The sequence below is a fragment of the Mustelus asterias genome, chromosome X, assembly GCF_964213995.1.
Source record: "Mustelus asterias chromosome X, sMusAst1.hap1.1, whole genome shotgun sequence".
In the NCBI taxonomy this organism is placed as follows: Eukaryota; Metazoa; Chordata; class Chondrichthyes; order Carcharhiniformes; family Triakidae; genus Mustelus; species Mustelus asterias.
The window spans coordinates 11506152-11518977 of NC_135834.1; the positions used below are offsets into that span (position 1 = coordinate 11506152).

A 12826-nucleotide genomic window follows, 5' to 3' on the forward strand; every position below is an offset into this window, starting at 1 on the left:
GTGAATGCCTTGAAATGGATAGGATGGCCCTCACTAAGGAAGCAGTAGGAATCTGCCTACGTTGTGTGGTCTGCCTACCCTAAGAATGGTTTGATTCACTAAATTATGTGCTAGGAAAACAACTGGATTGACTTGTGTTCAATTTCAGTTCAGATACGATTGTCTCCAGCCTTGGAAACAAGGAAAATATCGCTAGGGTTCCTGTTTATGATCAGTATGGATCACAGGCCTGTTTGTGATCAGCAGGTCTGACAGCATCTGTGGAGAGAGAATAGAGCCAAGTCTGGATGATCCTTCATCAGAGCACTACTTGTGATCTTGGAGAAAACTATTTTCCCTGGGTAAAGCATCTATAATAGGGTGACATGAATTTAAGGTCATGAGGACAAAGGGAAAGAGTAAAAGAAATGTAGACCACTAGGACATGGAATACCTACCATAAATAGGGGTGGCCGTGGAATTGATAACACAGCTTTGTTAAAAGGGAAGTGGGCAAACATTTTAGGGGTATGGAGAATTAGTACTGGCCTATTGCACCAAATGGCTTCCTTACATGTTGTAAAATTATATCCAACAAGATTAACTGCCTGGGTAAAGGGCAGAAGGACTGCTGGCACTTGTGGAACTGTATCCGAGTAGCAGACACCAACCTCAGGAGAGCAAAGGCTAAAAATGTGAAAGGCAGGGGGGGGTTGAGAAAGAAGGTAAATAAGGCCAGTTTATGATGGTTTAAAATGGACTGATACTCTGCATTTATTCATTTCCTAATCACAAATACACAATACCTACCCTTTCGTCCCATGTTGATGGCTCCGATGAAATGTAGCTGCAAGCAAACATCAGATTACAGTCTGATAGCAAAGCATATCATCGTCCAGCACATTCCACAGCTAGGAAGGGGGAGTGGGGGGTAGGGGTGTCCATGTTTTAAAATACACCTTTCAAATTAAAAAGAGTGATTTCTTCCTCCGCCTCTCTTTAGAAGTAAGATAAATGAGTAGAAGTCACCCCAAAACTCTGGGTTTCCAATCCTCTAAATCCACGTTCCGCTTTAAACAGGAGATTTTAAACTCTGCGGATGACTACACGTCGAAACGCTGCTGCGAACGGCTTGGCCGGCCCACCGTCCCCCCAAAAATAATATCTCTCCGTCAAGCCAATACTTCTTTATTTTGAAAAAATAAAATCCCAAACCGAGGTTTAAAAATAAGGACCTGAACAAAATAGCCAAAGGTGGTCAACATTGGCGTCTTCGGCTCAAATGCCGGAAGCAGGCGGCAGTCGAGTGCGCGGGATTATTTTCCTTTCTCAGGGTTTCCAAGATGGCCGTTCGCTTCAAGTATTTCTGTTTCCCGACAGGGATTTTATAGATTTAAAAATTAAAATTACATTCGAAATTAAGGCCCCCCACTCCTCAGAAAAAAAGCAAGAGAATTCCCAATAAACTCACCGAATATTAAAGTGGAGCGAGCGAGGATGGAGTGAAAGTGAGTGAATATACAGTTAACTGGAAGCTTGATTTAAAAAATTTTTTTTTAAAAAATGGGGCCAAGAAGGAAGTGAATCGAAAGGTGCGAGTTATTAGTATTACTGAGGATGAAATAAAAGTGCGGGGAAAGACGGGGTGCGTGTTTTATGTGGCGGGGAAAGGCTTTTTCGATGCATTTAAGATGTGTGCAAATAAATCATTTTGTCTTCCTGCTCGGCTTTGCAACCGGTTGGGAGCCGGCCTGTTGTCAGGCGCTAATCAAAAAATCCGTTAATTTAAAATGTATAAACACATCCCCGGGAGTTAGCTATCGAAGCAGACATGTTTGAAAACATGCTGGACCATTTTTGGGGTGCAATTTGCCTCTCGAAAAATTGGATCCCTTTAGAGGTGAGTGAGTGCGCGCTCAGGGGATTAAGAGTTCCTCATGTAAATTATATTGGGGGGGGGGTGAATAAAGGGGAGAATTATGGATTTGAATGCACCTTCTTCGTTCTTAGATTTAAAAACGCCGAACTGCATCGTTTTAAAGTCCTGGGAACGTTTGCCCCTTTTATTTCCCTCCGCCCTTGTGCATCGTTCTGTGGGTGGTTTCAATGGGACAGGGTATTTTAAAAAAAAATAAAAATCCAGCTAGTTGTCGCACCAAAATGTGGGTCAACATTTAGATACATTCTCCCGGTAAATTGCAGGGATTATCACAGTCTTTCTGCTGTATTGAGACATTTTCGATCATATCTCAGAATCTTCGCGGACAAGTCTACACGACAGTATTTATTGTACTTAGAAGTCCTGGCATTTTTAAAAAACAATCCTTATACCATCCGGCATTAATCGCTTTTGTAAAATATCCGGATGATGAAACTAGGTTTTGGGAAGTGCATTAATAGTATTTGAATCGAACGACAAGCCTGAACTCTTGATTTATGTTTTATTATTTTATTTTTAAAAAAATGTTTGTCATATTTTGGCGCAGCGCTATTAGATTTTGGGAAGTGGAAAACTGTAACACTTAAATTTTGACGGTATTTAATTGAAATAATTCCCTGCCACACCGTGGGGTTGTTCAGAACATTTAATCAGGTTTGGGATGACTTTCCGTTGGCGGGGAAAGAAAAGTAACTGGTAGATCGGTTGAAATGTTGTGATTTGTGAAAGTCCTGAAAGTTTGTAGTTGTATTTTGTTTGCAAGTCGGAAGTGGGGGTGGGGGTGTGTCTTCTTGGCCCTGATTTTGGAGAGAGGCGCTACGTGGTTCATAACTGGGGACTAACAAAAGGTTCGCTTGAATACTGTAATTGAATCCATTCGGATGATCATAAAAAATATCGTTTTAAACTGTTTATTTTAGACATTTCATTTCACGCCGCATCAAAATCGCAATCAAATAGCCCAGCGGATCAATATATTCATTTTTGGCTAAAATCAGGAACTGTATTTGAATAAAAGGTTTATTAAATCACTAACAGGCTCAATTTAATTAAAACATGTACAACCGTTCCCTGACCAACATAAACTGGAGGATTATAGAGAAAATCTCTTCATTTCACACTCCTCAAACGAAGTGAATTCCCATGAGATTTTTCTAATTTTTATTGTATGCTGGATTATGGACACATTCCTAACCGCTTTAAGAAATTAATGGAAGAGACCATTTTAAATTCAGAAATCCTTTAGGCTTATGAGACTTCAGAGTCAATAACGTGAAAGCATTTGCGTTTATGAGAAATTCTTATTTTGTTGAAGGAAGTCCAGCATTTTAATGAAATCTATGTACGTTGGTTTGCAAAAACTGCTCGTGGCACCATTTGGATAAAGTACTTTACTAATTGAAAATGCTTAGAAAAATAAGCTTACAGAAAAATGATCTACAAAAATATAATGCTAAACCCTATTGTTTTCGATTCCCTGTAATTGAAATGGGCTATCTATGAACTCAACTCAATAGTTTAATAACTGTGAATTGGTTTCTGAACCCACTACCCCCATCTTGTAATAGAACACTGCCTTTCATGTACTGTTCTGTACTTTTTAAATTGAATTTCTGTTGTGTTACCAGCACTGTGCAATTGCAGCTGGAGTCCCTGCTGCATAATGGTAAGAAAAATACAAAATGTATTTTCAATATTGCTTAATTGTGTGTAGATAATGAATGGTACTGCGTTAAAAGTTGTAGTTCATGCTGGTGAAGAGAAATTATGCTGCTATCCACAACAATTTCGAGCTGTACTTTTGGGCTTTACTAACTTTGAATCGTAATCCAGTAGTTCACTGCCAGATATTGTTTAGATGCTTTAATACCGGCACTTGTTAGTTACATATCTAGGGGGAGTATATATTAGTATACTGGCTCTCCGTATTTGCATTTTTACAACCAACTTTCTTATCTCAAAGGCAGAATCATAGACCTGTATTTTCATTGGCCTGTGATATTGTCTGGATAAAGGGGCTGGTGTGTGGATGTCAGTCTTCTGCAATTCACACTAAGGAGTGCCAATGTTAAAAGAGTTTCATTAATTTATTGAGACAAGTGTGCACGTGTTGGAGCCCCTGGGCTTTGGATTTTTTTTTAACATCGTAAACATTTTACAAATTGTAAGTATGCGCTTTCTCCTCTTTTTCTAGATGTTGCTGTAGGACCTCATTTAATATTCACACATATATCACTGGATAGCAATTGGCAGCAAATATTTTTATCTAGGGGCAAATCTCAATTCTAGTTCTGTCATTGGTTGATAATAAACGACGAAGGAACCAAAGGACCCTTTCTGGTCTACATCACTCAGTACCGCAACACCTCTTGCATCTACCCATTGAGTCTTATGTCTTTCAATGCTTCTTTCAAATGTTATTGAAAGTTTTCTTTGTCCACCCTTTTTTCCTTCAAGTTATTGTTTTCTTGCCAAGATATGCCATGGGTGCTGAGTATCCTCTGCTACCTCAGCCATTCATTTAAGCACCTTGATGTGAATGTTTGTGAGCTATTCTATGATTGAGGCATCATAATTGAACAAAAGATTTTGTTCTTGTCCAATGTTCATACACATGGATTTCCTGTAACTGTTACTGGATTGCTATCTAGAGCAAGAACACTGTGTGGTTTTTCTTTTTTCCAAGCAGTATGTGCTGAGGATAATTGTAGCACCCAATTATCTGCTTAAGAGTTAATCAGAAACCAGGTTTTAAACTTGGAATGTTCCTGATTTCAATGGTTCGCCTAACTATAAATTCACTCATGGGAGGATTTCATTGATTGATTGCTACTAACACATAGGGTGTAATTTTAAAATGTTACAGAGGCATTATTATTATTATCATCAAAGGCTTGCAATTTGGAATTTAATTTGTATTAGTGACTAGCTTAAGTCTACCACCAATGGCATTGTACAACTGGATGAAAATGATCTTCATAAGCTCCTTTTGGTTCAGTTGCTGCAGGCAGTGTATAGGCCTGAGGGACTCCAGGTGCTCAAATGTTTCCTTTCCTTTCTTGGCCTTGCTCACCTTTTTATCTATGTTACCTACTCCAGTCTTACAACCTTCCAAAAACTCTGCATTCCTCCAACTCTGGCCTTCCACAATCCCCCATTTCATTGATGACTGTGCCTGTAACTGTTAGGCTATAAACAATGGTAAATAGAGTGCAACGTGAGCATGTGTAAGGTCATCCATTTTGGACTCAAGAAAGATAAATCAGGGTATTTTCTAAATGGTGAGAAATTGGGGACTGCGGGGGAGCATCGGGATTTAGGTGTCTATGTACACAATTCATTGTGCACATAGCTGAAATATTTTCTGCCTTTACTGCATGAACGGTGGCACAGTGGTTAGCACTGCTGCCTCACAGCATTAGGGACTCGGGTTCAATTCCAACCTCGGGTGACTGTGTGGCATTTGCATGTTCTCTCTATGTCTGCGTGGGTTTCCTCTATGTGCTCTGGTTTCCTTCCACACTCTAAAGATATGCAGGTTAGGTGGAATGGCCGTGCTAAATTGCCCCTTCGTGTCGCAAAATGTGTAGGTTAGGAGAATTAGTGGGGTAAATGCGTGGGATTACGGGGATAGGGTGGGGAGCTAGGCCTGGGCAAGGTACTTTCAGAGAGTCACTGCAGACTCGACGGGCCGAATGGCCTCCTTCTGCACTGTACGGATTCTATGACCTCCGCTTTTAATCACTTGAGTTTGAGGCAATCTAATCATGGTATTTAAAATGATAAGATTTAATATGGTAGACATGGGGAAGCTATTTCCACTCATGGGGGAATCCAGAACAATCCAGAAGTGGGTACAATCTTAAATTTAGAGGAGGCCATTCAGGAGTGAAATTAGGAAGCTATTTTTCAAACAAAGTGTATTTGAAATCTGGCATTTGCTCCCCAAAAGGCTGTGAACGGTGGGTCAATTGAACCTTTTTAGGGTAAGGGTATCAAGGGGTATGGAACAACTGGTGGAAAGGATTAAAAAAAAAAGGCTTGGCCAATCAACCTAACCCGCACATCTTTGGAGTGTGGGAGGAAACCGGAGCACCCGGAGGAAACCCACGCAGACACGGGGAGAACGTGCAGACGCCGCACAGACAGTGACCCAAGCCGGGAATTGAACCCAGGTCCCAGGCTCTGTGAGGCAGCAGTGCTAATACATGTGCACTCAGTATTGTTTCTGGAAGTCCACCACAACTTTTACAATAACTGTGGTGCAAACATCACATCCATTTATCAGCACAATTTTATTTTTTATAGTTTTGTACGAGGACTCCACTCTTGGAGGGTTTCTAAAAATACCTGGATACCTTCCCTAGGAGCCTGCGCCCTAAGTTAGTTGGTCTGGTTTTGGAAAATTCAGGTTAGGAAATTAATTCCTGTTGGTTGTGTGGTTTTATTTTAAAAATACAGCATCATGAATGTGGGTGTTAATGCACAGAAAAATGTATTATGTTGGTTTATTGCTGAGTAGTAACTTATTAAATAATGGCATGCCACAAAGAATGAGTAAATTCTCTTGATTGAGGTGCCCTTTCCACTTTCCTGTTTCGCCCTCTTCTCTTCTGAAAGCACTGATTCAGCTTTATATCTTGTCCAAATGATCATTCTGTGTGTGCGTGCGCGTGCGCAGCGCGCGTTGGTGGTAGGCCATTGGATTGGAGGAGACATTGAAGCTAAGTCAAATTTCTGTCCATAGCTCATATTCAAGTGCACGCTTTCCAGCAGAGAGACATGGGAATCAGACAGCGGGAACCTTTGACTTTTCTTCCCCCTTACCCCAATTGCAGTACAACCGCCCTCTTCCTGGTTGAGATCAAGTACCGCATAGATTCCAATTGGACCTGGGACTGACTTGGTCTTTATGGCGCAGTCCAACAGCCGGCAGGGTATTTACAGAATTGTCTTTTGTGCTGTTAATATATTGGTTTCGTGCCAGTTTCATGTGAGGCATAATTACAATAATGCCCTGCTTTATAAAAGTGGGAGCTGATTCATCTGTCAAAAATTCAAATCTTGTTTTCACGAAATAGTCCAATTTAATTCAAGGTCACTGTAACCCATCAGAAGAGGTGGCCACAGACCAAGGACCAATGGGAGGGATGTGTATGAATGGGTAGGTTGACTGCAGTGTGGCATATTCTGAGTACCTGAATAACAAGACCACTGCTAGCTGTTTCTATAGGCTTGCAGCTGGATTCTCTTGCTTCAGTGATTTTTGTTCTGACTTCGCATTAAACCTGAGGCAAGAATAATAAAGTTTGGATATGAATAATTCCAACATAAAGTACTATCTTCCCATCTTTCTAATCAAATATTAAGTAAATGTTATGTTGCAGGAAATATTAGTGAATACCCTTTTGTAACTTTATGCTCCCATTTACATTGTTTACTCTGCCATCCAACTTGGTATCAGCAACAAATTTATAAATGTAGTGAAAAGCTGAAGCCTTGGTGTAGTTCCCTGGGCAATACATAGTCACACCATGTTAATTGGAGTAGACCTCCATTATTCTCTTATCTCTTAGAAGTAATCCCAGAAGAAACGGCACGGTGGCACAGTGGTTAGCACTGCTGCCTCACAGAGCCTGGGACCTGGGTTCAATTCCCGGCTTGGGTCACTGTCTGTGCGGCGTCTGCACGTTCTCCCCGTGTCTGCGTGGGTTTCCTCCGGGTGCTCCGGTTTCCTCCCACACTCCAAAGATGTGCGGGTTAGGTTGATTGGCCATGATAAATTGCCCCTTCGTGTCCCAAGATGTGTAGATTAGGGGGATTAGCGGGGTAAATACTTGGCGTTACGGGGAACAGGTCTGGGTGGGATTTCCCCTTAGTGTCGGGAGATTACGTGGGGTTACAAGGATAGGGCCTGGGTGGGATTGTTGTCGGTGCAGACTCGATGGGCCGAATGGCCCCCTTCTGCACTGTAGGGATTCTATGTATTCAATGTTTGTAAATCCCAAATCATATCCATAGCTTGCTTTCAATTCCAGTCCCTATAATTTTTGCAAACAGTCCCTTATATGGATCCTTCTGGAAGGTCGCTTCTGGAAGTCCTTATAAATAATAGTCATTGACACTTCCTCATCTATCACGTTAGTAACCCGCTCAAAACAAATATATTTGTAACAAATATGTCATACTATGTGGTTTCCTCTGACTAATTTACATTTGTCCAAGTGCTCAGTCACTGTTCTTAAATACAGACTCTGGCAACCTATAAGCAATATGTGATCCCTGACGAATGGGGAAGATCTTAAGGTTGATGCCTATATTGTGGGGAAATACAATAAAAGAACATCAGTGAGCTGGCAAATATTCCGCAGCTTTTGATCTATAGGTGGGAGGAAGTATTTTATGATGAATGTACTGTATCATTTTAGATTTTCCTAGTTAGTAGTGGCAATGACTAATGTGATTCTAACCTATACTGACAAGATCTGAAGTTCAATTCCTGGTCAGCACCTAGGTCTCAGCTGGGCAAGAAGTTTGAGGTGTTAAAGTCGGCCAGTGAACTATGAGGGAGGAATAATTAGCTGCAGTTAATGCTCCTCTGGAAAAGCATTGCGTTTGCATACTGAGTGTCTGGTAAGGGCAAGATTGGGCTTGTTCGTGATGAATAGTTGAATAGCCTGCCCACGATCAGTTCAACACAAAACTTGTGTTTATGTAGCGCCTTTAAAGCATTCCAAGGTGCTTCACAGAAGCATAATCGGATAAAATTCTACACCGAGTCAAAGGAAGAGATAATAGGGGTGACTGAAAGTTTGATCGGAGGTGGAATTTATGAAGGCTCTGAAGAGGAGGCAAGATTAATTTTAAGGATGGAATTTGACTTTAAGGCATGGGTAACATGATTGCACAGCTACCAAAGAGTGGGAGATGTATAAGTGGCCAGAGTTGGAGGAACACTGTTTTCCAAGCGTTGCAGGGCAAGAGGTTAAGAGGATTAGGAGTAGTGAGGCTATGAAGTGATTTTAAACACCAGGTTGAGCAGTTTTCATTTGGGGCATTGGGACCTAGAAGCCAGCATCAGTCATCACGTACAGGAATGATGGCTGAATGGAACTTTGCTGCCCATATTCAAACGCAAACAAAGTTCATGGAGGATGACAGCTAGTCAGAAGAGTGTTGGAATAGTTGGGCCTGATGGTGACAAAGGGGTGGATGAAAGTTTTGACAGAAGGGCTGAAACAGAGGAGAACACTGTGGTATTGCAGAGGTGGAAGTAATGAAGAGAATATTGGGCCAGAAACTCAGCCTGGGATCAAAAAGGTAAAACTGTGTTGTCATCTTGGGCATGTGGAGCCGAATCATCTCTTTGGATGATGTTGCTAAGGGGCAGCTATATAGACAGCAGCTGCATGGATAGATCCTTGGAGGACTTCAGACATAACCTTTGGAGGGGGATGAGCAGCAATTGCTGGAGATACTTTGCCTATCATTGCATAGATAAGAGTGCAAGCACTGACTTGGACAAAGCAGAGATGTTGGAAGGAGGATGGTGTGGTGACCATATCAAAGGCAGCAGAGGTCAAGAGAACAGAAGGAGGGATCGGGTACCATGGGCATGATCACAGTTAGGAAATTTTGTAACTGATTAGGGCTGTTATGAAAGAACCTGAGTGGAGATATTCAAAATAGGGATGTTGAAAGACGGACATTGATTTGGGAGGTGACAACACTTTCAAGGACTTTGGCGAGGAACTGGAGATTGATGATGGAATGGTCGCTTGCAAGGAGAGATGGATGAAGAGTGGATTTTTAAAGGAGGTATGATGACGGTGGCTTTGAAAGGGAGGGGAGCAATATCTGACGAGAGGGAAACATTTGAAATAGCTTGTATATGGATTGGGATCAGGAGGGAATCCTTTGATTCTGAGGAGATATGGGGAGATGATTTGAAGATGGAGCAAAGGAAATGCTTTTGATGTTCACTTTCTCCTTTTAAAGGTGAATGAAAAAATTGTTTGTAGCAAGTGGGTGGATGTGTAGATATTTTGCGTGTTTGTTCACAATACATGTTTAAATTTAGAGCTGGAGCACCAGCCGGTTAACAAAGCCATTATAAGCATCAGGGAATAGTGGTGGCCTCTATGTTCACTGTTTTAGGCTGCACTCCCTTTTCTGTTGCCTGAAAAACCTTTTTTTGATCTGTTTGCACTTCAGTCCCATGCTCCTGGTTTACGGGCACCCAGTGGGGAGGGGGGCTGAGAAGGTGGAGGACCTGCTCCTGGGCTTGGCCAGACTCGCTATAAATAAGGTCCAGGCAGCGGGCAACCGAGGGGGCTGTCCAACCCAACTGTCAGCCCCTCTACCACTGCTGCATTCGTGGCCGGGTGTCCCTGGAGAGGGAGCATGTGGAGTCCATGGGCACCATCGAGGCCTTCCGTGCCCGTTGGGCCCCACAGGGGCTGGGGTATTATCGACCTTTTTAGTCATGTTTTTATTTGATGTTTTTAAGTTTCCTTTACACTTCGGTTTATTTTGTTTGGGGCAGTTCCCCCTCGTTTTAAGGGCCCCTTTTACTTGGTCCCTCAGTTTATTTGGTTTGCCAAAAACATGCCGCCTTATTTTTTTCTTGATTTTTGAAACTTCCATGTAGTTTAAATAGTGTAGTTTCCTGAATTTTGTACATAGTTAATCAGATTAATTATCAGTCTTCCCAAAAATAATAAATGGATCTCGTGATATTGTGAGATTCATCCAAACTAGCAAGTTTGGCAGATGACAGAGCTTAATGATACTTAAATACCTAATCTTACCTGGTGTGTCGGTTTATAGCGAGTCCTGTGTAAATAAAACAACCTGCATCTGTCTTTAACAATGGTGACAACCAACATGTTATGAGCACATCATGGTTTCACTCTTAACAAATTGTTAATTTGGCATGGCAAGAAAGGTTGCCTTATTTATGTCAAGAGGCTGAATAGACCTGCCATAAGATAAATTGTCCAATGGTAAATTTGTGCATCATCTCTGGGATGAGAGTACATGGCCAACCGTTCACTACTCAACTAGGCTGGAGCCCAGTTAAGGAACAAGTAGGGGAATTGCCACTGCTAACCCACTCACGCAGACTTTCAGTGCAATAGGTTTCTTCAGGTGAAAAGCAAGAGGTGATAACTGTACTGGAGATGCAGTTTTGTGTTGGTGAATGTTCCAGAGAATTGTCCTTTTTCTGCTCTCTTGAAGGAGTGACTTGCTGAAGTGAGGTTCCTTAAGAGTTTGCTTTCCCTTTGGGGTTTCTCCTACTCCCCTGAATGAAACTAGTTAATTGAGCACACACGGAGGCTTGAATCTGGGATCTTCCTGATCAGTATAGCTCAGTTACTCATTGGATAGATAAAACTGCTAAACTATTGAGAAAGTAGTTCTTCTCTTTAACCAGTTTACTTATCTTCAGCTAGAGGCACTGTATTATGTATCATATGAGAATAAACTGATGGGTTTAATGGCCTGCTATGGACATATTAATTCAGTGCCTGTCCATGGTGAGATATGTGTGGCTATCAAATTTGAAAGGACTATTTGGACCAGTTTATTTGTGTTGACTCTCTTTGCTACATGTATTGTCCATATGTGTATTTCATGTGCCTTGTTTATTGTGTGCTGTTGTTTGTTCGGCTCACTTTTTAAAACAAAAGTCTGCACTTGAAAGGCAGAAGGGTGGATGTTGAGTGGGAATAGGACATTGAAGATATTATGTAAAAGTGAGAGTTTGGAAGATACATAAGGTGGGGAGTAAAGTTTCAATTGCAAATTGTTGTGAGAAAAAATTGCAGATGGTCAGGGTGTTGTGTCTGTAAGATTGACCTCTTCTGGAGCGGAGAACAAGCAGCAATTTAGAGTGTGAAGGCAGAACAAAGTTATAGAGGACTTCAAATGTTTGTTTAAAATTTTGTTTAATAGGCTCAATGTTGTACAAGTTCTTTCTGTCTGCAAAAAATAGGGTCTTGAATTAATATATGTAGCTTGCATTACATGCAAATGTGCCACACTGTGAAGCTGACTGACAATCTCAAATAGGTTATCAGTGTAACTTTTAGTACATTGAAGAACATTTGCTAAATAATCCTCAGTTGCAGAATCACATCCATCTTGGACATTGTGTTTTCGGTTTTGCAAGCACGGGCTGGTTGGGTGTGGTTTGTACTTTGCTCACTGCGAACAGCAGAAGGGACACACTGATACAATCTGTCAGTCTTTGGGGCGTATGGTCTACATACCTGGCTTCACACTGGCACATTCATATACCACATTACTCTTTTGTATGATAGGCAGAATGTCTTTTTGGCTTTTTTCAAAATTAATTTCCGGGATGTGGGTGTTGCTGGCTAGGCCAGCATTTATTGCCCATTCCTAATTGTCTTTATGAAGGTGGTGGTGAGTTGCCTTCTTGAGCTGCTCTAGTCCATGTGGTGTAGGTACACCCACAATGCTGTTAGGAAGGGAGTTCCAGGATTTTGACCTCTCGATTGAAGGAACAGTGATATATTTCCAAGTGGTGATTGACTTGGAGGGGAACCTCCAGGTGGTGCTTTTCCCATGTCTGTTGCCCTGTCCTTCTAGATGGTAGTGGTCATGGGTTTATAAGGTGGTGCATAAGGTCTCTTGCTGACTTCCTGCAGTGCATCTTATAGCTGGTACACACTGCTGTCACTGTTCATTGATGGTGGAGGGAGTGAGTGTTTGTGGGTTCCATTTAAGCAGGGTGCTTTGTCCTGGCTGATATCAAGCTTCTTGGGTGTTGTTGGAGCTGCACTCATCTAGGCAAGTGGAGAGTATTCCATCACACTCCTGATTTGTAACTTGTAGATGGTGGACAGGCTTTGTGGCGCCAGGAGGTGAGTTACCCGCTGC

General features: G+C 41.7%; 1 protein-coding gene across 9 annotated transcripts in view; it reads left to right on the forward strand.

The window, feature by feature from the left end:
• The first annotated feature begins 1310 nt into the window (after positions 1–1310).
• The window catches only part of kmt2d (lysine (K)-specific methyltransferase 2D), a 219505-nt gene continuing 207989 nt past the window's right edge, over positions 1311–12826 (forward strand). For all 9 annotated transcript variants that reach the window (XM_078201292.1, XM_078201290.1, XM_078201295.1 and 6 more), the window contains exon 1: positions 1311–1487. The gene's annotated coding sequence lies outside the window, so the exon portion shown is untranslated. The remainder of the gene's footprint in view (positions 1488–12826) is intronic.